The sequence below is a fragment of the Chlamydotis macqueenii genome, chromosome 3 (genome assembly GCF_036417535.1).
Source record: "Chlamydotis macqueenii isolate bChlMac1 chromosome 3, bChlMac1.mat, whole genome shotgun sequence".
Lineage (NCBI taxonomy): Eukaryota > Metazoa > Chordata > Aves > Otidiformes > Otididae > Chlamydotis > Chlamydotis macqueenii.
In genome coordinates this window covers 4,877,308-4,900,185 of record NC_141558.1, presented here as the reverse complement: position 1 = coordinate 4,900,185, position 22,878 = coordinate 4,877,308, and positions in this window count along the sequence as shown.

Sequence of the window (22,878 nt, the reverse complement as noted above, 5' to 3'; positions counted from 1 at the left end):
GATTTTTGTTTTATTTAACATTTGTTTGAGGGCTTGATTTAACCTTTCCCTGTCTGGCATTATTTAACCTTTTAGTTTTATGAACAATTAAAGGCAAATTAAGGTAAGCCCTTCCAAAAGGGAAGAATCTATTGAGGCCAAAGGGAACACCATCATTTTGCAAAAGAAAAAAAAAATATTTACCTTAAGGCTACTTAAACACTCAATTTACCAAATTATCCCTGTTTAGTGTAATGGAATAAATGGCATGCATAGAGGATTGCTGTTGGCAGGGTATCATTAGAGCTAAAAAGGTAATGGGCCCTGAATAATGCCCCGAGGAGCCCTGGATGCTGCAAGCTGAAGCTGAGTGACCATCTATCAGAAGTTAGAGGGGAGAACAGTCACACAGTAAAAGAAATTCAAAAGCTAAGCTTAAAATTTTGTTGCTTTGCAGTGGAGATCTTATCCATGACTTAAAAGATTACCATGATATTTTGATGCCTATTGAAGCCAACAGCAGACTGAGTAGCTTTAAGAGTATGGGATTTAGTTTTACGGGATGGCAATACACACAAAAAAGCATTTATGAATGGCATTATTCTCTTCAACTATAAATGCTTAGATGTGAGCTAGTAGTCCTAGGCTGTCTTTGTAGTCAATGGGAAGAAATCACCATTTTCATAGTCCAATTGATCTCGTGTGGACACATAAAATAGGTTGGACCATTACCCACCACGATCTACGAGTGCCTATTTTGTTTTTGACTTTAAAGTTAGGTGAACGAATACTAGTCAGCATGATTATGAAGGGGGAATATTTGTCTCGAGGCAGAGGGTCTGAAAAAAGCCTTTGGACAACATAAGTCTTAGGAACTTAATATTGTGTGGATCTTGAACTTATATGCAGAGACTGAGTCTATTAATTATAATGCCTGAATTGGCTGGGTGGGAATGACAATGGGACTGCCGAAAAGTATTACTGTCCTGTGGTCACTGTGCTCAGGACTTAGGTGTCATTGTTGACAAGGGCATGTCTATAGGGTAGACACCTTTCTGTAGATTATGTGAAAGACATGGTCTGACTCATCCACCTACAGAGCTGAAAGTCTCCCCTGGAAACTCATCATTGCATTTCTCAATCGTTGCAGGAGTTGTTGCTCGATTGTTGCTTTATCTCCTCCTCACAAATATAATCTTGCACTGACAAAATCTAACCAGAAACAGCCTGCAAAGATCATTTTCCCAACTTTGCATTGGATAATGTCATGTCAGCTTTCATATTCTTTTACCTTTGCTTTTACGCATTATGGGTTTGGGTTGTTGGTGGGTTTTTTTTTTTTGTCCATTTAATCTTTCATTTAGAAAGAGGAGTTTAATTACTGCTTCAAATTTGACTGTAATTATAATTGATCTGAGGTTTAGCCACAGAATCAGGAAGGAGGAGAAGAAGAAGAGGTTCGATTTCATTGAAGATCTCATTTTATTTTAAGCAAAAATTTATAAAACTACATGAACTATTCCATCTGATGCAAAATATAATTTTAGATACTTGGTAGAAGAAAGCAATAAACAGATTTCAGTCACAACATTGCCATAGAAGTAGGCCATCCTTTTTTACTGAACAAGCAGGAAGGTAAGGCATTCACTTTAGATGTGCAAAATAATTTCAGTCCCTCTTTTTCACACACAGAGGTTTGAACACTCATCTTTCACTTGGTAAGAAAGTGCCTTCATCATCAGTGTGGAACATACCCTGGAGTGGAATGCTTTCAGTCATTCCTGTTGGTGCTATTTCTCTTTGCATAAATAATGAAACACGCACTGGAGCATAGACTGAAACGCAGCTGTCCCACCTCCCGAGTGATCGTCCAAACACCAGGACACAGAGTCCTGAATATTTAAATATTCTAAACAAAGTGCAATCACTCAAATAAGAGAGTATAAGGAGTTCTTACTCCAGAATATTACAGAATATTGTGATGAGTGCAGGCTCCTACCCATGTAGGCACAGCCAACAAATGAACAGAGTCTTAATTATTGCTGCATTACATAGAATACATTACAAAGCCCTGCTGCTGTTTTGAATCTGGCATTTCTTTTAGACACAAATGTTCTTGACAGTTTTGGAATAGGTAAAATTCTTCCACTTTTTTTTTTAAGTACTTAGTTTTGAATATTTAAGTAGTAAACCAAAATAACAATATTCTGAGTGTATTTCTCATATCAGACATCAACATTCTCTTGTTAATGCTTAGATTATCCATGTACTCCTATGAGACAGAAAGATCTACTGTTGCTATGATTTTTTTTTCCCCTTTTCTTACACTCAGAGTTAAACTCACCACTAGATTTAGGGTGAAAAACAAATTTTCTTTTGTCAACCTTCCTCTGTGCTCTGGGCAACTGTCCTCATTTTGAAGTAATCTAGGACCATTGTCTAAAAAAATTCCTCATTGCCAGAGAGGCATGGGACAAGGCTTTGGACTTCAATTTTCCAGGAGCCTGGCATTGCTCTGGGTATTTTACTGCACCTCTTAAGTTTGCTATAAAGTGTCAGAGCATCTCTTGTGATTAGTGATGTGTTTTTCCCTAAGGAGAGGAGGTTCTGTGGAGTTTTGGGAGATGGATTTGCAGGTGTTTCTTTTTTTCAAGTCTATCTTCTTGCAGTCATATAAGAGACACAGTCTGCAGTTGGCTGAGTTTAAAGACGACCCTGCTAAACCCCTCAGCAAGGGATCATGCTAAGCACAGAGCAAACACCAAGACAAATGACAAAGAGCTCGACTCCATCAATATGTCCATCCTCAGCTGACAGGAAAGAAGCTGGGCCAGGAGTGTGGAAGAGAGGGAGAGAGTCAGGCCAAGGCCAGAAATGGGGCACCGTCAGAGCTCATTAACCTCACAGCGACTGTGAGAAGCAATACGTTATTTAGACAAGCCCTGGGGCTATCCTAATTGACAGCGTTGAGCTCAAAGCCACCTTTACTCCCTGTCCAGTGCTGTTCACCATCATTATAAAATTTATCTCTCTTGATATACCCCTGTGAGGAAGGGACTGGCTACCCCATTTTAAAAACAGGTATAGAAATAGCAAACCATTTGACTTATGACACACAGGACATTTATATTGAAGCCAGCAAATGAATCCAGATCACCTATTTTTTAGACTGGCATATTTACACCCAAGACCATATTCTACATATAATAAACACATTTTAGAATATTAAGCAAATTAATATTATCATGTAATATTAATAGCAACAGATTAACAGAATGATAAAAAAAATCAAAAAGCAATCCTGGAGTCTTCACATTCACATAGAGTCTACTTAAACAAGTGCTTTGATGATCGTCTCTGAACATAAAAAGAATTCAGCTTGCATCCTAAACATAGACATGCAAAATCTACCCTCCTTTCTCTCTTTCTTGCTTAGCATTAGTAGATTCTGTTTCTTAAGTAGAAATTACTGATTTCATATGCAGACTAAGATGTCTTCTTTCTAGAGACGTCCCAGATTTCTGATGGAATGATCAACAAAAATTATAAAGTTAAAAATATTAGTCAGGAAAAGGGAAAGGACTCTTACCACTTTGGAAAAGAGTCACAGCAAGCCGATGTGTAGGATACACTCCACACATTTCCTTTCTAAGCGGGACAAAAACCACTGCTAAAGACAAAATAATTTTTAAGAAATCATTATTGCTTGGTGTTTTTCATATTTTGTATGATGTACGTCAGAGAGGTTTTATATTTAAAAAAAAAACCCAAATCTCATCTAATCTTTTTCTGTCAGTAGCTCATGATGTGCTTATTGAATGGTGATTGAGTCTAAAAGGACAGCTTAGTAGGGAAAAATTTGCATTTTTGTATACTAAAAGTGAAAGGAAGCAAAATCCTAACCTAAAAAAATCCTTTCAGATTTTGCAGTCAGTAAGTCATGAAAAATCAAAACAAAGATGCTTCTATAGTTTAAGATGATGTAAAGCCAAATCAGTTTAAGTGCTTGGATGGATTTAAAAAGCTGAGTGGCGAAGGCCATCTCAATGTTAGAAATCAAAGCAGGCAAAGAAAAAAAAATAATTAAGATCTGAAAGTTCATTTTGTTTTTCCTTAGGGTTAAAAATGCAAAGCTACTTTAAATACAGGTTAAAATATTTTGCGTCTGTAAAGGAGATCACAGTGATATTATGTCTGGTGAAACAGGTACAGACAACAGACAGTCTCTTATGGAAAATGCAGAAAAAATTATAACAGTTTCTTTTGATGTGAAAGCATCATGAAGTGGCACAAAGGCTGGCCCTGCAAATGAAGAAATAAAATAAATATTGAGTCTTTTGTAAAGCAAATGCACTGTACAAATAAGGGCGTACATGCTATTCTTGTAAGTGTTATGAAAAATAATTAATATAATGAAGGTTAACTGAAGAGATAAATGTAAAGGCAAAGATTCTTATACAGGCAGGAAACAAGTTGAAATATACCATGTTCTACATAGCTATATGGCAAAAAGGCAAATTAGACTGGTCTATATGAATTTCCATCCATTTATCTATCTACCTGCCTTATTTCATACCTTCTGTTATTACAAATAAAGGAAATATTTGTCAAGTCTCACAAGAGATTTTTAGTCATTGAGCAGTTTCCATCCCAGATCAACAGAAAGGCTATGTTTTACATTGCAAATTGAGAGATCTGATGAAAACATTAAGCAGACTGCTTCATTTAAATATTTTTGAGCTTTCATTTTGATTTTAGATTTTTATTATCATTTTTTTTCTACATTTCAATACAAAGACCTACTTCGAACAAAAAAAAAATTAAGATCTTCCTTTTATACATGTTAGAATGGACCAATTTGACATTTCAGAAATGTCTTTCAAAACTCAGGAACACAAAATTAATCGAAATCAAGTCTTTACTATAAAACAGTATTCATTTGATTACCTCCAAGTATTTTAAAACCTTAACTAGAATAAAATGTCTTTGCAAACCTCCCAAGTATCTTATAACATTTGAGCTAAGAATGATGTCTAGGGTCCTGAAATGACCCTCAGTATCCCTGTCTTTCTCATGGCTTGGTGAGAAGGACCTTAAGACTGCAATTCCACTAAAGTAAAAGTAAGCTTCATATTGTAATGACATTTTCTTTGGTATGGTTCCTTGTCCTACCTTCACCCACAGATGGAAAAAGTTATTGCCTGCAGATAATCAGCTATAAAAATACTGAATGTTCTTTTGTTGGTATTAATTGGGAGATAGATCTTGGATTATTCTTGCTTACTACACTAACAGGACTAAGATCCTGGTAAAAAGTGGACAACTGAGTCAAAGAATGGATTAAGTTGTGCAAGATTTTGAACATTGTATTCCAGACTTGAGGAGATTAAAACTTGATCATCTCCTACAACTACTTATATTGCATCATCATCTACAACTACTTCTATTGCCATTCCTTGGAGACTGGAAAATAACGGCGCTTTTTGATCTGTGGATATCACCCACTTCTGAAATAGCTGGAGCTGTGGGCTGTGTTGACAACCACAGCTATCCTGATGAACCTCTATCTTGAACACCTACAGATGGAGTGAACGCCCCTTCAGAGACCCAGTAAAGAAAAAAAGCACTCTGCATTGACAGAGAGGTGGTCATATGGGGATACAAATCTCAGTTTAAAACAACAGGCAGTTCATCAGTCCTGCACATTAGCTTTTGGGAAGGTTGGGTAGCCAAAATGCCCCATCTACCCTCTGGCACAGAAGCCACCTTGTGTTCAAGAGGCGTTTGTGGTTCCATTTTCTGCTGTTCAGTGTGGCTCTCCTTGTGAGCTTTCTAACATTTAGCAAGAGATAACAGATTAAGCCAAGTGCAGAGATAATGAAATATAAATTAGTAGGTTTGCCAGCCTTTATCCACAGCACTGTCAGAGTGTATTATCTGGTATATCTAGTTCAGAGCAGTCAGTTAAATTTCCCCTTATCAGAAACTGAGTGTGAAGTGTGGTAATGTTGCTAAGTGCAGAACAAAAATCTCTCTTTTTTTGCATCCCATGACTGCTCCAGGCAACATTCTTGGAAACCTCTGAGTAGGAAGGAAAAGAAGACCCTGAGATATATACACTGTGACAAGCCAGGAGGCTAAGCTCCACCGGTAAACCGTCCTGTGAGCGGCAGTCGCCTGTGGCTGTGACATTACCACACTTTGCTCAGCTTCAGAAAGGGAAATTTAACTGACGACTGCTATGAACTGAAGCCACAGCCTAAACCAGATAATACACCCTGACAATACTGTCAGGCAAAAAAGGCTGTGTTCCCATTGATTTCATCGCATTGGAGACATATTACCCAGGGCTGTGTATGTTTGAGGGTATATTTGAACACTGTGGGAATATCAAAGGGAAAGACACACTGATTTGGGCAGAAACAGGCCTTGCAGAGATAAATCCCCAAAGTGCACTGACTGAAATATATATTATTTGGTGAGGCGGGCATGGCAAAGATATTGATTGTGATTATAACTTAATCCTCAATCTACATCTGATACACCCTGCTGAGTTTGTTTACAGGAGTGCAAAGCAGGGAAAATACCATTTCTTGCAGCTCAAGGTTGTTTCTGAAGGACTGGAAGTCCAGTTTGTCTGCATTTCCAGCAGGATACAAACATCAATGACGGACAAAACTCAAAAGGTTCAGAGCCAGGGCTCAGCTCAGAAAGGGTCCAAGCATCTCTTAATCTCTTAGGCCTTGAACTGCAGGTGCTGCATAAACAGGTTTTGTGATCTTAGGAAGAAAGGTAAATATCTAGTGTCATAATATATTTTCTAAAAAAAAAATTAAGAAAAGTTTTGAAATAAAAATCTCATACTTTAGAATGTAGCCTCAAATAATCTGACTTACAAGAAAACTTCTCCGATGTTAAAGAAAAAATGGTACTTGGTTCCCATGTTTTCACTAACTTTTATTTACCTTTACCTAAGATTTGGCCCCTTGCAAACTATAGTAAAATGCTACTTCTTACATTTGTATTACTTCCTTGATGTCCACATTTTCTTTAGCTTAAGAAACACAAGAAAATTTCTCATGATCCATTTTCTCTCTGCTCCTTGCTCTGACAAGAACTTTGCAGTATAAGTGGGGAAGGAGAGTTGAAAATATGTGTTTTAGAATCTCAAATAAACTATTTTGCCATTAAAATGTCAAGAGTTCCAAATGATGAAGACTTACTGTTTCATGGAGTCTTGATCTACAGGTCAGTTGGACTGCTGGTGTCAAAAGTTGCTTGAGGACTTAGCTGAGAACTTCTGGGAAGTTCTAGGTGGCAGGGTATGAAGCTTTATCTGTTTGCAGTGATAAGCACATTTGTTTCCATCCTCCTGCAACAATTTGTATCATGAAATTGGAATTAGCTTGTCGTGAACAGCTGAGTTGCTCCTAAGATTATCAGAATAAGGTGAGGACGCCTCATGGCTTTTAATTTGTGTCTAACAAAGTAGAATATCCTTTGGAAAAGGGAGGGCAGGGCAGAAAGTCATTGCTCAAAGCGATTATTATTTATTGCATCTTTTATGTTTTCTATCAGAAACATAAAGTAGGAAATAACAGACCCCTGACTTCATGTAAAAGATGTATTTGGAATATATGCAATTAACTCACTCCTCATTTCACTTGTGTGCTATCTAGCTCCATACACTGTCATTTTCCCATTCTGAAGAATCCAACAGCTTCAACCCCAGCACTCTGCAAAAGCCATAAATTAGGATCCGAGATGAACTGATGTTTCATTTGAAATGTTTCATGCCGCTTTGCAGCTTCCAAATTAGCATGAAACAGCACCAGAGGAAACAGAGGGATTCTCCTGCGTTGTACAAAGGGCTGTGTGAACTTTTGAAATGTCTGAGATCTCATTACTGACAACATTTTGACCTCAGAGTTTTCATGTGCTGACCTGGAGGCTGCCTTTGGAAGTAGAAATGCAGATTCCCTGTTCAGCACGACTGCATGGGTTTATTGAGCCAGATGATTTTTTTTTTTCAAATGCAAAGCAACAGTATGTGGCTTCCAAAAATGAGGAAAAGTAATTAAAAATGGTAGGTATGAAAGCAGAATGAATAAGTGATCAGCTAGGAAAAAGGCAAACAGAATGCAGTCCTTTCTGGGGTGCTTTTGGTAAGCTTTTATGTTTTGTTGCTAAGCCTGTTGAATTCCATCCAGAGATTTGGGATTAAAAGCTCTACAGAGGCTTAAAGTACCAAACAGGAAGCAGGGAAAGGGCAAGAGCAACACGTCTTCTGAAGCTACTCCTTGTTACTCCTGTGACCCAGTTTTATTGGGAATGCTACTCGGCAGCAAAAAGAAAAAAAATATCTGAGATAAGGTAATATCACAAATATTAAAGGAAAAAAAAATCTGCTTAGTTGGAAAAGAAACCAAGTGTAAGATACTGGTCCCACTGAAACCAAAAGAGAGTCACTGCTGATGTCAACAGAGATAGAAATTCACCACAATACAATATCTTTTAAAATTGGGACTCATTATTTTAAAAGAGACTTTAAGTCAAAGTTTGGGGACTAGTACTGCATTCCTGCTGTTTGGGTCCCAGGAAAGACTAAATAGTTTGGAAATGTTTCTTAGGGCTCCAGGTAATTACATTTATTTCAAAAGAGAGTCTGGAGACAAGTTGTTGTGTGTCCTACTATTTAAGGGATGGCAGGTTGCACCAGCTAAAAATCTGGCCACCTGGTCACATTTTTCACTCTCTCCATTCAGTTGAAATGTTATAGAACAAATTCAGGAATCCTGCAGGGATTGAACAACTCAGGTAAAGGGAGCAGAAAAGAACTTTCTCTGCAGAGCAAGGAAGGAGTCGGTGTCAGCAGAGCAACAGGTCACTTTGGACTGGTAATTCAACTCAGATTTTTAGCTCCTTTGCACTATGCATAAGACTTGTGAGTTCAACGCTTACCACCGATCCCCCTGTTCCTTTGTGGGATTGTTGTACTCCATTGCAACAAAATAACGCTGCAAGCAATTTCTCCTCTCAGTGTCATTTTCATTCCAGTTTACTCTGCAACTGGAAATTAGCTGGGTGGTGTTGTTTAAACTGTTTTTAAAATACACAGTGTAAAAACCTCACCTCCAGACTCCGCAAGACTTCCTTAACTGATCGTGACTGAATGGAAAAGTCTGCCGCCCTGATTAAACTTATATGTAGAGGTGAATAAAATATAAAAGAGGTCTTGAGCATCATCTTTTATTTAGTGTCTTGTCCAATAAGTATGATCATACTTTTAAGGATCACAGTATATTTTTAGACACCTTGTAAAGCACTCAAGCTTTTGCTTAGAGTACTAAGAGTGTATGGTTTAATAAGCCAGTTGACAGAACATTAGTGACATCAAAGCCATGGAAAAAACTCTGTTTGCGTGCTCTTCCTTTCATCTGACTTTAAAATACAGTGCAATCAACGGGATTAGGAGAGGGAAAAAAACACATACAGATGCAAACCAAGTGCATATGATAAATACTATGTGATAAACTGTTGGACAATAATGCTTATTTTCATTCTTCTCCTTCTAAATGCATACAAGATTTTACGCAAGCCCACTATTTCAATTTGCTTGGATGTTGCAGTTTATCATGGGTTTTCTTGGAGATATCAGATTGATGCCATCTGGGTATTGTGTAGACAGAAAAAGTACATGATGCTTCTCTTCCTTTCTGCTATTAACCCCCAGTTTGTAAAGGTTGCTCTTGAAAAGAGAGGATATTCAAATTTCTATGTCTAATGTCAGGCTACAATGCCAGGACAGATGGTAGGTGGTTATATCCATCAGGTCACACCTGACATAAATATTATGCATGTGATTAAAAAAAAAAATCCAACAGAGAAAAATGGGTGCTTTTAGCAAGTAATTAATCTGACCATGCTGAGATATTTATTTGGAATGAGCTGCACTGATTAAAAAAAAAAAATTAGTTTTTTCCTCCATTTTTCTTTTTCTCCTTTCTTTCTACATGGAGTTTAGAGCATGTGGTTATAGGTATTTGCATTGTAAATGATGAAAACTACATTATACAGATTTGGTTGCATTTCTACGTAGTCTCTGAGCTTTTCATGTGACTGATTGTCCTCAAAATCATCTCATGTCAGATGACACCGTGATATGATCTCTTGGTTGGGCCCTTCACTCATCAGAGAAAGTTTCATAATACAAAGAGACCTCCAAGCTAATTGTGAGAAAATCACAACCAGCAAGCCCCAAACCGTATCTGAGTGCAGAGAGATTAAAATATCATCCACTTTGCACATTACCACCTCCTCCTGACTGTCTAAAATGATTCATTAAAGAGGAAGATTTGCTCTCAGAACATCAGTGGGAATATCAATTTAACAAAAAGATTACGTGTTAGTTAATTTTGTCAGTCACTTCAGCAATACTCTAGTTATGCAGAATCTTTCAGAGGCTGCAATTTTATACCTTCACCTTTCTGTTCTACAAGGGATGAGGAGAGCAATTTTCTCTCTTATAATATCAAGATTCATATATTATTGTTTGCTAAGAGGTTCTAACACGGAAATGATACATGAAGATCCTCATAAATACCTAAATTCCAGTCACCTCTGGATAGATACTCAGGTATCTACCATTTAGGTTATTCCTCTCAACTGCAGTACTTTTACCATTATTTGACTTCATTCATCTTGTCATGGTAAAAAAATTCACTTAAATTCGTATAACTTAAGCTATTTATAAAACACTATCTGGTCATTAACGAATGATCATAAGGGCTTCGTCTGCAGGTCTTGAGGCCTATTGCTAATGGGACAACAGTATCGTTGAAAAAGAAAGCCTCTCCTGTTTACACATTGTGTATCATCTCTGCTTTTCCAATACTCTGTGCAAAGTGGTAGAACAGCAGGATTTCCTAATTCACTGGTAAGCCAAGTGCTCATATCGATGTTACTTTCCATATAAAACACTTAGAATACACTCTGCTGCGAATGTAAAGCCAAAGTTGAACAGTGAATTCTCCTTAAGGCCTGATTTTCCAGGCAGTTTTTTGCCTATGGAGATGTTTCAGCATTAATTTTGATCATATTCTCTTTCACACCCTCTATCTAAGGTACTAAAAAGGGAATTCACAGGAATTCGTAAGGTGCCATAAGCAATGTTCTCAGAAGTGTAAAAGAAATGAATACGATAATAGCTTTCAAACTAAGTTCTCCTCAATGTGTTTAGTTCACTGGGTGTTAAAGAACATTTAGCAACAGTTTAAACGAGTCAAATGAGGATGCAATCAGAATTCATCAGGTAAGGCACTACCCAGACTGAACATTACACCCTCTTTGTGCGTGCCGTAAAGGTTTCTCTCCCCTCTTGACCTGCTCAGATGAAAGCTGACTGGCTTCTTTAATGCACATTTTTTAGAGACGTTTATCAGAGCACCAGAAAATGTGGGATTGATGCTTTTTCTTTTTTTCCCTTTTTTTTTTCTTTTTTTCTTTTTAAGCCTGCTGTTTAATATCTCAGCCCACTCTGCATAATGGGACCTGTCAGGCTTCTGCTGGAAGTTTCTTTCTTAGCAAGGGCAGCACCTTGGATATGTCCACCGCTGGAAGTACATTTCAAATCAGGTAAATCTTATGCTTTCTGGCATTAAGAGGTTAGTCCTGTTCAGGGGTGATTGCAGTACATGTTGCACATTCTCCTAGTTCTAGGTGTATAAGATCAAGGTCTACAGGAAATGTCATGAGCTAGTTTGCAGTTGTTTCACACTCATTCTTGATACATTAACCTGTTTACAGAAAATTCCCACTGAATTTCATCAAAAAAGAAGAGCATTTCTCAGGAATTTTAAAGTGCTTCAAATTAAACAATAAATTTTCTTTTCCCCAGAGGATTTAATATAGTCTTCCACAAACGCTTGTTCTCTGTGCTGATACAAATGTTTTCAGAGTGACTTTTATTTAATTCCTGGATGGAACATTTTCAGATGTGGTAGGTTTTCCTGTTTGCCTCCTAATTAATGCCTTAAAACTCCTCCAGACAGAAACAGCCAATATCTGGACTATCTTACAAAGATGTAGGTATCTCAAGAACCTATTAATTTAAGGCTAGAGCCAATATTGTATTATAACATATCATATTATTGATAAGCGTCTCCCTTCAATAATAGCTAACGACAGATTTACTGGTTAGTCGTATTTACTTGACTATATTGTACAAACATATTTTATAAACATATTTATTTTAATATGTTGCCCACAAATAGAGCATGAAAGGAGAGAAAAGGATGGCAAAATGTGGGATAAGTAACTGGAATTTGTAGGTAGAACTAATGGGTGACACTGTAGCCCTCTTGTTTCTTTCTTTTTTTTCCCCCAACGCATGGAGATATCACTGCATTGAGTCCCGTGCTGGAGGTTTCACCTGCAGATGTGGCCAGACAGGATATTCCCTGGCTGGAGAGAGCCTTCTGGAGCCATATGCGGTAGCCTGTTTACAGTTGTTGTTACAGTAGTGCAGTCTCTCTCCTCTGTGACCTCACGCACAGACATAGCTGCCCAGTCTGGTCCACGATCTGCAGACAGGGTTAATAGGACACGTGAGGTCTTTGAGCAGAACAACTTTTGAGATCCTGTGTCACTCTTGTGTATGATGCTGAACAAGCTATGGTGGAGCACGTGGTGGGACCTTCAGGTAGGTCTTTCTTATTCAAGGAATACATTTCAGGAATGAGACTTAATACATACGGAAATATCTCCAGCTGGTGAGATGCATAGAAGCTCTTTGTCACTACAAGAAAACTGGCTAGTAATAAACAACGCTGTCACATGAAATTTGTTTGGATTATTTAAGGTAAGGAATAATACTGAACTTCAGGAAAGCTGATGACAAGGGCAAGTGCCATTAATTCTTGACATCTGCAGTTTTAGAAGAAATAATTTGAAATATTAATATAAAATATTAGCTATTAAGTCAGTTGCGAAGGGAACATGCCTGCAGACTGCAGAATAAAAAATTGTGCAGACCTGTTATGTGCAAAAGGCAGGAAGGACAAGGAATGAGACAGAAAATATTATGGGAAGAAATGTAAAGCCACCACTTAAGAACATGTTCTCAGAATTGACCATCTCAACCACCAAGCATAGTGTTTTGCTGTTTTGGGCAACTACACTATACCACAATGTGTGAGGACAAAAATTGACCAGATTTCGTCTTAAAAGGTCAGCATCAATGTGTTTCTGGGACCATGATTCTTGAGCTACATCTATTTAAAGTGAACTGAATAGCTGAAAGGCCCTCTCTGATTTTAAGATCAGCTGGCACAGTCTGGCCTCATTCATGTCATGAAATTCTCTTGCTTCCCCGTATAGGTCAGCCATAGACAAACGATCTATTGAGAATGGTCCATGAACCATACTGGCTCCCTGAACAGAAGTTTCATGGCACAGTGTTGACCAAAAAAAAAGCACATTGTTCCAACAACATTGATAATTCCATGTGCTCATCTCCTGACACGACTAAGTTTGCTAGTATTTTTCTAGCCCTGATTTCCTGAATTATCTTTTGCTTAACAGCTCAGTGATTAAACAAATTGTTTAAAATAGCCTTCTACTCAAAGAGGACCATGTTGTTTTTTTTTTTCTGACTGGTAAGTTATTATGAAAAAATGAGCAATATAATCTCTTCTGGTCTTTCACATATGTGTTCAAATAGGGAGATTACCAAGGGGATTTTGGGGGGAATTAAGGTGTATGAGGTACAAGTTCTAACCAGGAGCCAGGTCTAGTACAATAGCTTTGCTCAGCTTCCACCTCTGTAGACTTTCAGATCTAACCAGTCTTTTCCCACAAGCTTACAAGTATTTATTAAATACCAGGAACCTAGGCTCTTAACCTTGATAGGGTTAATTGCTGATCTTAATATTTCATCTGTGAAGTTTCCTAAGACACAAGGTGGATATCAGTCTAAGATTTAGAAAGAACCACTGAACCATGATACTAAAATACGAGCAAAACAATCCATATTTTCACTCTTCTGAGTTTCAGAGCCATCCAATTAGGTGAATTTCAGAGCCACCAATGAAACATTTACTCTCCACTTAGGAAGGGCAAACTGAAGAGGCCTTAAAGACTTTCCCTGAGTTGTACTTATGACAGATAGGGAACACGTATGACCATACACCAAATATCTGCACATTGTCTGGGTTTGAAAATAACACAAACACCTTTGAACATGTAGCAGTTAGTGGAGGGATACAGACAGATAAATAATAGGGCACATCTTGGTAATCTTATAGGTCTTCAGGCCTTATGCATTCCCTTTGCAACCTATTAGTGATCTGTCTACTAATATTAAATAAGCTCCTTTAAGGAATTTTCGCTAGATTGGTTTGAATCAGGAACTCTGAGATTTGTAAGAAGTACTCGTTCATTCCAGTTAAAATAAAATAGTATTTCTGCTAAAAACTCAGGCCAAGAAAATTTGCACGTGTATTCCTAAACTGCAGTTAGACTGGGCACTCTGGTGAACCAGATGAGGTTGTTGACCTAGGTCAAAATAGTCTTAATCTGGAGGAGAAAAAAAACTAAACAGGTCATAGACTGCTACTCAGTTCTTGGAGAAACACTAATGATTTTACATGGGACACATTTTAATGTACACAGGAATTTTCCTGTTGGAGCAAAAATGCAAGACATTTATGATCTTATACTGTGGACAATTGTGTTGAACTCAAATGAGAGTGAGCCATGTGTTTTGGTAAACTAGAACTGTAGTAGTTTGAAATATATCACTGTGCTTTAAAATTCCTATTTTAATAATTATTTTAAAATGTAAGCAAAACTTCTTTGTTCAATCTTCATTCTGAATTCTCTTCCTCAATTAATATTATCTTCCAAAGGATTTTGGTTTTACTGGTTAGGCTTAGCTACTAGAACATAGAATTTAAGGCAATTTAGTCCCTGGTACTTTCTGTTAACCCAGGTGATACACTAAAATGTTATTCATTTATTTAAATAAATATATAGCTTCACATACATAGATTCAGGCTTTTCTTTGCCTTGGAAAAGGATAAATGAAGTCTTACTTACTTACTAGATAGTGACTGACATTTTACTTCAGATTTGTATCAAGTGTGTTTGTACAGGTATGGGGATTCAGATGAAAATACATCAACAGTATAGAACTGTTCTCATTAGTTAAATATCCCCCTCTCTTCTTCCTGCTTCCAGCTGTTTAAATCAACACTGAAAACTGCACTTGGAACAATGCCAGATGACTCTGATGAACAAACTGCAGAATTAAAGTGAAATATATTTCTTAGAGGCTGAAAGAAGAGGTAATTAAGCAAAAAGCTTTCCAAACCACAGAAAAGAATAATACTTACCTTTAGCAAATTAATAAGTAATTCTACACAAGTCATATTAAAGTCCAAAATTTATTTAAACCCTGACCAGACAAATATTCATGTTCTTGTTCAACTTCAGTTGTGGTTGTAAAGACAAAGGTATTTGTTGTTGTCTTCTCTGTCAGAGTCACTGGTAATGTGAATATGTTAGATAATCTCTCGAGCTGCATTTTATAATGTGCAATATAAAAAGTTCTAGTTTAAAAATTTTTTAACAATTCCTCATTCTGCTTCTGACTGTGTAAGAAGACTCACTTGTTAACACCAATTTATGAGATAATTTGATTCTATATATTAATTTTAGTTTATTGAAATTATACCATTGTATAATGACAAATATTTGCTCTAAAATATGTTTTTCTTAATCCCAGTACCATTTTAAACAGGAGTTAAATCAGTTTTTGTAAATTATGTGTTTAGAGTGGAATTAGCATGCTAATTTTTAGAATTTTTAAAACACTGCAACACAAACAGAAATTTGTTCAAAATGTTCCTAATTTCTTTCTTAGAATGGGATCCTATGGTGGAGGCATTAGAAAAACTGGGTTTGGTTTTTGGTATTTTGTTGTTTAGCTACTTTTAGGGCTGCACTTAATTTTAAGAGGCTATAATATTTTAGTGCATATCTTTTTTTCTGACGCTGGACCAGACTTCTAGCCAGGAGTGGGAGCAAGGACTGCTCTGGAGACTCAGCCTCTCTTCAGTGGCTCCTGGGGCTCAGGCAAGACCTGATGCGCCGCGGGATCCCTTATGGGTTGTGCATGGCTTTTCTTCCCTTTCCAGAACAAAATCGTCCCTTCTTCACTATTCCTTCTCCTTCCTTCTTTCTCTCTTTCTTCATCTCCCCTTCTTTTTCTGTTTTAGAGACTTTCTTTTCCAGTTGCCAGTATGTGGCTAAGTGACAGTAAACAGAAACCCATACCACACTCTGCATGTATGGATATTGCAGACAGGTATTATACAGCGTGACTGATTAATTTATATAGGGCTATTGATTTTCTCCTTCTCTCCGTGAACCAGAAGGTGGCATCTGATTACTGGCTTGTAAATTTGCATGTCTTCAGTCTTCACTGCATCGGCCAACTTCAGTGATTTATTTTCTTTACATGTCTATCAACATGAACACAAATGAAAAAAATGCCCAGTTGTCTATGTTCTTCAGTCAAACACATATACTTATACATGTTATTGTTAACCAGTTCCATTGGACAGTAATATTTAACCTTGTATTGAACTGCTTTGTTTTAAGGATCTGAACTCACTGTACGTTTACTGCTAGGTTCAGCAACACAATCCAGGAGCTTGACATTATTATTCCCATTCTCCAGACTGGAGAGGCAGATAGAAATGTTGTAACAAAGCATGGAATACTTAGATTTCCTTGCTCTCACTCGTGGACCTTCAGCTACAAGACCAGTACAACCAGGTAGCCTACTTTATAAGATCACACAATTTGTAGACTCTGCTGGGTCACTTCCTCAGGTGTCTGACATGAGTTTTTACAGTATTCAGACCTTGGTGAGCAATTAGTGTTTGGGATTTGATTCATTTTGACACAGGTGAGTAAGCATTCTCTGCCCTCAGATTAGCTGATCCACAAATGAGATGAGATGTTTCTACCAATCTGTAAATGTTTGGATCTTTTTAACCAAACAGATCATACTTTTAACACCAAAGCTCTCTGGTTCAATACCATTTGTTCCGAGTAAAAGATAGTTCTCAGTCATAATATCAGTGGGGGCATTTTTGTGAGAGCAAAAATATAAATTGTTGACTTTCCTTATGAGAAAAAAAGTGGGCAGAGGTGTGAAGAGAGCTCTCAGTGTAGCCTGTTGGGTTCATAGCGCAAGACTGACAAGATTGTCATTTTAAATAGTTTTGGAGGAGTTGTATCATGTCAATAGGTAAATTGTCAGAATTTATATGCTTGGAACTTTCTGGCCTCAATCATCAGAGGCTGTTTGTTGTTGGATGGTCCTTTCCCTGACAGAAAGTGTTTGCTACAGTTTTTATAGACCACAGGCAAGATCCTTGCACAACTTAATAGGACAGGCTGTACTCTGGACAGCTGGTAATTCTAATAGATGACATGTAGATGCTCCTGTTTCTCCTAATCCCACAAGCAGAGAGCTTGAGCCATGAAAGATCATTTAGAAAATGTGTGAAAAGCTGGACAAAGACAAAGAGTTTAATGGGTAAGCTGAAAGACCATCCTTCACCTCCAGGGAAGGAGCAGGAATTACTGGTGCAGGTTGTGAATCCGAGTATTACAAGGTGACAGGAACATGGTGAAACAGCAGTCAAGACTGGAAGATGGGAACTGACAGGGGCGAGCTGTTCAAAATCAAAAAGAATATAGTTAAAGGTGATGGTATACTGATTTATTTAATACAACAGTAAAGAAACAAGAAGGAATATCTTGGGTGAAAGGGAAGCTGTCTGGGTCAAAATCACACAGGGGAAGAAACATGAAAGAGTTATTGGCACAGTAATTCTTGAAGCCTCTTATAGATTGTCAAGAGGAGCTATGTGAATACAGAGAGAGATTTCTGTGGTGATTAAATACACCGTGTTTTATATAAACATACATGTAAATATATTTACAGACATAAATAAATGTATGTATTTTACATCGCAGTATGGTTATAAATTGTACTATCTATACATTTCCAAGATAAAAATGTTATTATGAACTAAATCATTAGGAAGAGGTGCTAGCTCCCAGATGAAAGCTGAAGAACAAAAAAAAGCTTACCAGTAAGATTCAGTTACTCCTTTTAGAGCTGACGCATTTCTCTGACAAATTCAATGAGCAAACATGTGGCAGATCAGGTTTGGATTAAGTTTTGCCAAATAATGAAGATGCTATGAGGAAAACAGATCCATTAGGAAAGATATGTACATCTGAGCAAGGAGGACGCACTGACCCTGGATGGTGATTGAGGTAAACAATCCATTCACCTTCTTACTTTGTGTTCATCCCATCTTTGCAACTTACTCCACTTTTTTCCTTACTTCATACTTCACTTTTTCCATTGCTTTATTTTATCATCTAGTTCTCACTTAGCTTGATTTTTGCAATTCTGATTTTATTTTCTATGAGACACCCTTTTACATTGGTCATTGTATTTTAAATCAACTTATTTCTAATCTTGTCTCTGATTCTGATGAATTCTTGAGAATGAGGGGGAGAGAAATGAAATATGCCATGAAACATAGGATCTAACTGCTTTTCTAGTCAAAGAAGGTTCAGTGCATAGAAAGGGTCCATTAGAAAATTAGGAAAATACTAAGGTTTTATTCATCAAAACAATGAAGAATAGACTTCAAATAGGAGAATTAGGAGTAGAAATTACTCTCAGCTCTTGAGATTGAGTTTATTGTGCTTATCAAAATTATTTTCTGATATCGGTGTTTACAGTAACAAAAAAGTAGTAAATCAGAAAGAGTTTTCTGTCCTGAATTTTGCAAAAATGAGTAGAAAGAATGAGATTCATCATGCATCGTGTTAAATGTGTACAGAACAAACATCTGCAGATAAAACCATACCAGACCTCCTTCACAGCCAATGGGGAGACAAATGGTTAGTTTGGGGTCTGATGCCATCTCTCTCTTAAAAATCTGATTTTAGAAGAAATTGACTATTTAGGAAGGGAAGCTCTACAACTAGCTTGGACGTAGGTCTCTGTGTTTGGTTTTAGCATCTGAAGATAACACATCATAAACTAGAGAAATGGGTCTGCTTAGGGAATACCAGATAGCCGCCACCACTTTGCGCTTTAAAGAGGAAAGTGCATGCATGTGTGTGTGCGTGTGTCTATACATAGATAGATATGTGTGTATAGCTTCTGCAAACGAATCTAAGGGGGAGAAATATATATGAGCATGTAACCACTTTCTTATATCCCTTCCACCTTCTGCTACTGCATTGTTACAGAAAGATTTTATTTATATAAGGTAGTAATTTTGTTCTAACACGCAGAACACCTGGCTCCCCAGAATATCATTATGGAGAAGGAATGCTTTTATGATTGTTGCTATCAAAAAAAACAATAAGAAGAGTAAGTGTGTTAATTGATATCTAATTGCCTTTCTATGGCTGGTTTGACAGAATAAAACACCAGAACCTTCTGGAAGCAATTAAAGGTATTAATAAAATGGATTTGCTGTGCAGATTTGTTGCTGATCATAGCACAGAGCACATGAGTATACATCATACATTAAAATCACATTATTAAGCTGCATGAAGTGCTCTTACATTTTACCTGGACGTCATTGTTTGCTGTTTTGACCTGGGAAATTAAAAAAAAAAAAGGAGAAAAATGGAAAAACTACTTCAATCTATCAATCTATCAGAGCTTTGCTGCTCTGCAGACTGAAGAAGTGAGGCCCAGCACCTTGGGGGAGGCACGGGAGCCGTGCGAGGTAGCACGCCCGGCTCGTGTAATAACTAGCGCTACCAAGAAAAAGAAACGAGTGCTAGTAGTGGGTGACTCCCTCCTGAGAGGTACGGAGGCACCCATCTGCCGCCCCAATGCAGTCTCTCAGGAGGTATGCTGTCTCCCAGGGGCTCGTATCAGGGACGTCACCGAGAGACTACCTAGCCTCATACGGCCCAGAGACTATTATCCACTGCTGGTGTTTCATGTGGGGGCCAGCGACACAGCTGGCAGCAGTCTGAAAAACATCAAAAGGGATTTCAGGGCTCTGGGTTCAACAGTCAAAGTCTCTGCGGCGCATGTGGTATTCTCATCAATCCTCCCGGTCGAAGGGCAGAGACCTGAAAGGGCCAGATGTATCTGGCAGGTCAACTCGTGGCTCAGGGAGTGGTGCTACAGCCAGGGCTTTGGGTATCTAGATCACGGGGCGTGCTTTGAGAAGCCCGGACTGCGAGGGGCGGATGGCATGCACCTAACCAAGAGGGGGAAGAGTGTGCTTGGACAAAGACTTGCCAGGCTCGTCCGGAGGGCTTTAAACTAGTGTTGCTGAGGGAGGGGGAGCACAGTTCAGTCCACTGCTGTCAGCATGGCACCAGTGCCAGCACCGAGGGTCCAAAAGCTGAGGAAGGATCACAGATGAGTGCAAATAAACCTAAACTGCGGTCCAATAGCACCCCTGTCGCTCTAGCCAGCAAGTCGGCTTTGTTGGGGGCCCAGCTGAAGTGTCTCTATACCAATGTACGCAGCATGGGGAATAAACAGGAAGAGCTGGAGATGCTTGCACACGAGCAGGGCTACGACCTCGTTGGCATCACGGAGACGTGGTGGGATGACACATACGACTGGAGCGTCAACATGGAAGGGTATAGGCTTTTTAGAAAGGACAGGAAGGGGAGACGAGGAGTGGGTGTCGCCCTCTACGTCAGCAACCGGCTGGAGTGTGTGGAGCTCTGTCTGGGGATGGAGGAGGAGCTGACAGAGAGCTTATGGGTCAAGATTAGAGGATGGGGACGGACAGGGGACGTTACGGTGGGGGTCTGTTACACACCGCCTGGCCAGGAGGACAGAGCAGATGAAGTGCTCTATAGGCAGATAGGAGCAGCCTCACGGTCACAGGCCCTGGTCCTCATGGGGGACTTCGACCACCCTGACATCTCTTGGAGAGACAACACGGCAGGGCACAGGCAGTCCAGGAGGTTCCTGGAATGCATGGATGACAACTCTCTCCTGCAGGCGATAGAGGAGCCAACAAGAAGGGGTGCCATGCTCGACCTTGTGCTCACCAACAGGGAGGGGCTGGTGGGGGATGTGAAACTAAGGGACAGCCTTGGCTGCAGCGACCACGATGCGGTGGAGTTCAAGATCCACGGGGCAGCAAGGAAACTACATGGCAAGCTCTCTGCCTTAGACTTCAGGAAGGCGGACTTCGGCCTCTTCAGGGACCTGATGGGCCAAGTGCCATGGGAGGCAGCCCTGGAGGGAAGAGGGGCCCAGGAAAGTTGGTCTATATTCAAGGAGCACGTCCTCCAAGCTCAGCAGAAGTGCATCCCGGTGAAAAACAAGTTGGGCAAAAAGGCCAGGAGGCCGGCGTGGATAAGCAAGGAGCTCCTGGACCAACTGAAAGTAAAAAAGAAAGCCTATAGAGGGTGGAAGCGGGGACAGGTAGCCTGGGAGGACTACAAAGAGGCTGCGCGAGTGGCCAGGGATAAGGTAAGGAAGGCCAAAGCCCTGGCAGAACTGAATCTGGCCAGGGATATAAAATGCAACAAGAAGAGCTTTTATAGGTACGTAGGGGACAAAAGAAAGTCCAGGGAAAATGTAGGCCCCCTCCAGAAGGGAACTGGTGTCCTGGTTACCCAGGACATGGAGAAGGCTGAGGTTCTCAATGACTTCACCAACAAGAGTTCCTGTCCTACCACCCAAGCTGTAGAAGGTGCAAGCAGGGACTGCGAGAATGAAGAACCGCCCATTGTACTCGAACAGCAGGTTCCGGATCATCTGAGGAAGCTAAAGGTGCACAAGTCCATGGGACCTGATGAGATCCATCCGCGGGTCCTGAGGGAACTGGCGGATGAAGTTGCCAAGCCACTGGCTATCATATTTGAGAAGTCGTGGCGGTCTGGTGAGGTCCCCAATGACTGGAAGAGAGGGAACATAACCCCAATTTTTAAAAAGGGGAATAAGGAAGACCCAGGTAACTACAGGCCGGTCAGCCTCACCTCTGTGCCTGGCAAGGTCATGGAGCAGATTCTCCTGGAAACCATGCTAAGGCACATGGAGAGCAAGGAGGTGGTTGGTGACAGCCAACACGGCTTCACCAAGGGCAGATCGTGCCTGACCAATTTGGTGGCCTTCTATGACGGGGTGACGGCATCGGTGGACAAGGGATGAGCAACTGACATCATCTACCCGGACTTGTGCAAAGCTTTTGACACTGTCCCACACGACATCCTTCTCTCTAAACTAGAGAGACATGGGTTTGATGGACGGACCACTCGGTGGATAAGGAGTTGGCTGGATGGCCGCACTCAGAGAGTAGTGGTCAACGGCTCCATGTGCATGTGGAGACCGGTCACGAGTGGCGTCCCTCAGGGGTTCGTGCTGGGCCCGGCCCTGTTCAACATCTTTGTTGGCGACATGGACAGTGGGATAGAGTGCACTCTCAGCAAGTTCGCCGACGACACCAAGTTGTGTGGTGCCGTCGACACGCTGGAAGGGAGGGATGCCCTCCAGAGGGACCTTGACAGGCTGGAGAGGTGGGCCCGTGCCAACCTCATGAAGTTCAACCAGGCCAAGTGCAAGGTCCTGCACCTGGGTCATGGCAGTCCCAGGCACAAATACAGGCTGGGCGGGGAATGGATTGAGAGCAGCCCTGAGGAGAAGGACTTGGGAGTGCTGGTGGATGAGAAGCTTAACATGAGCAGGCAATGCGCTCTTGCGGCCCAGAAGGCCAACCGCATCCTGGGCTGCATCAGGAGGAGCGTGGCCAGCAGGTTGAGGGAGGTGATTCTCCCCCTCTACTCTGCCCTGGTGAGGCCCCACCTGGA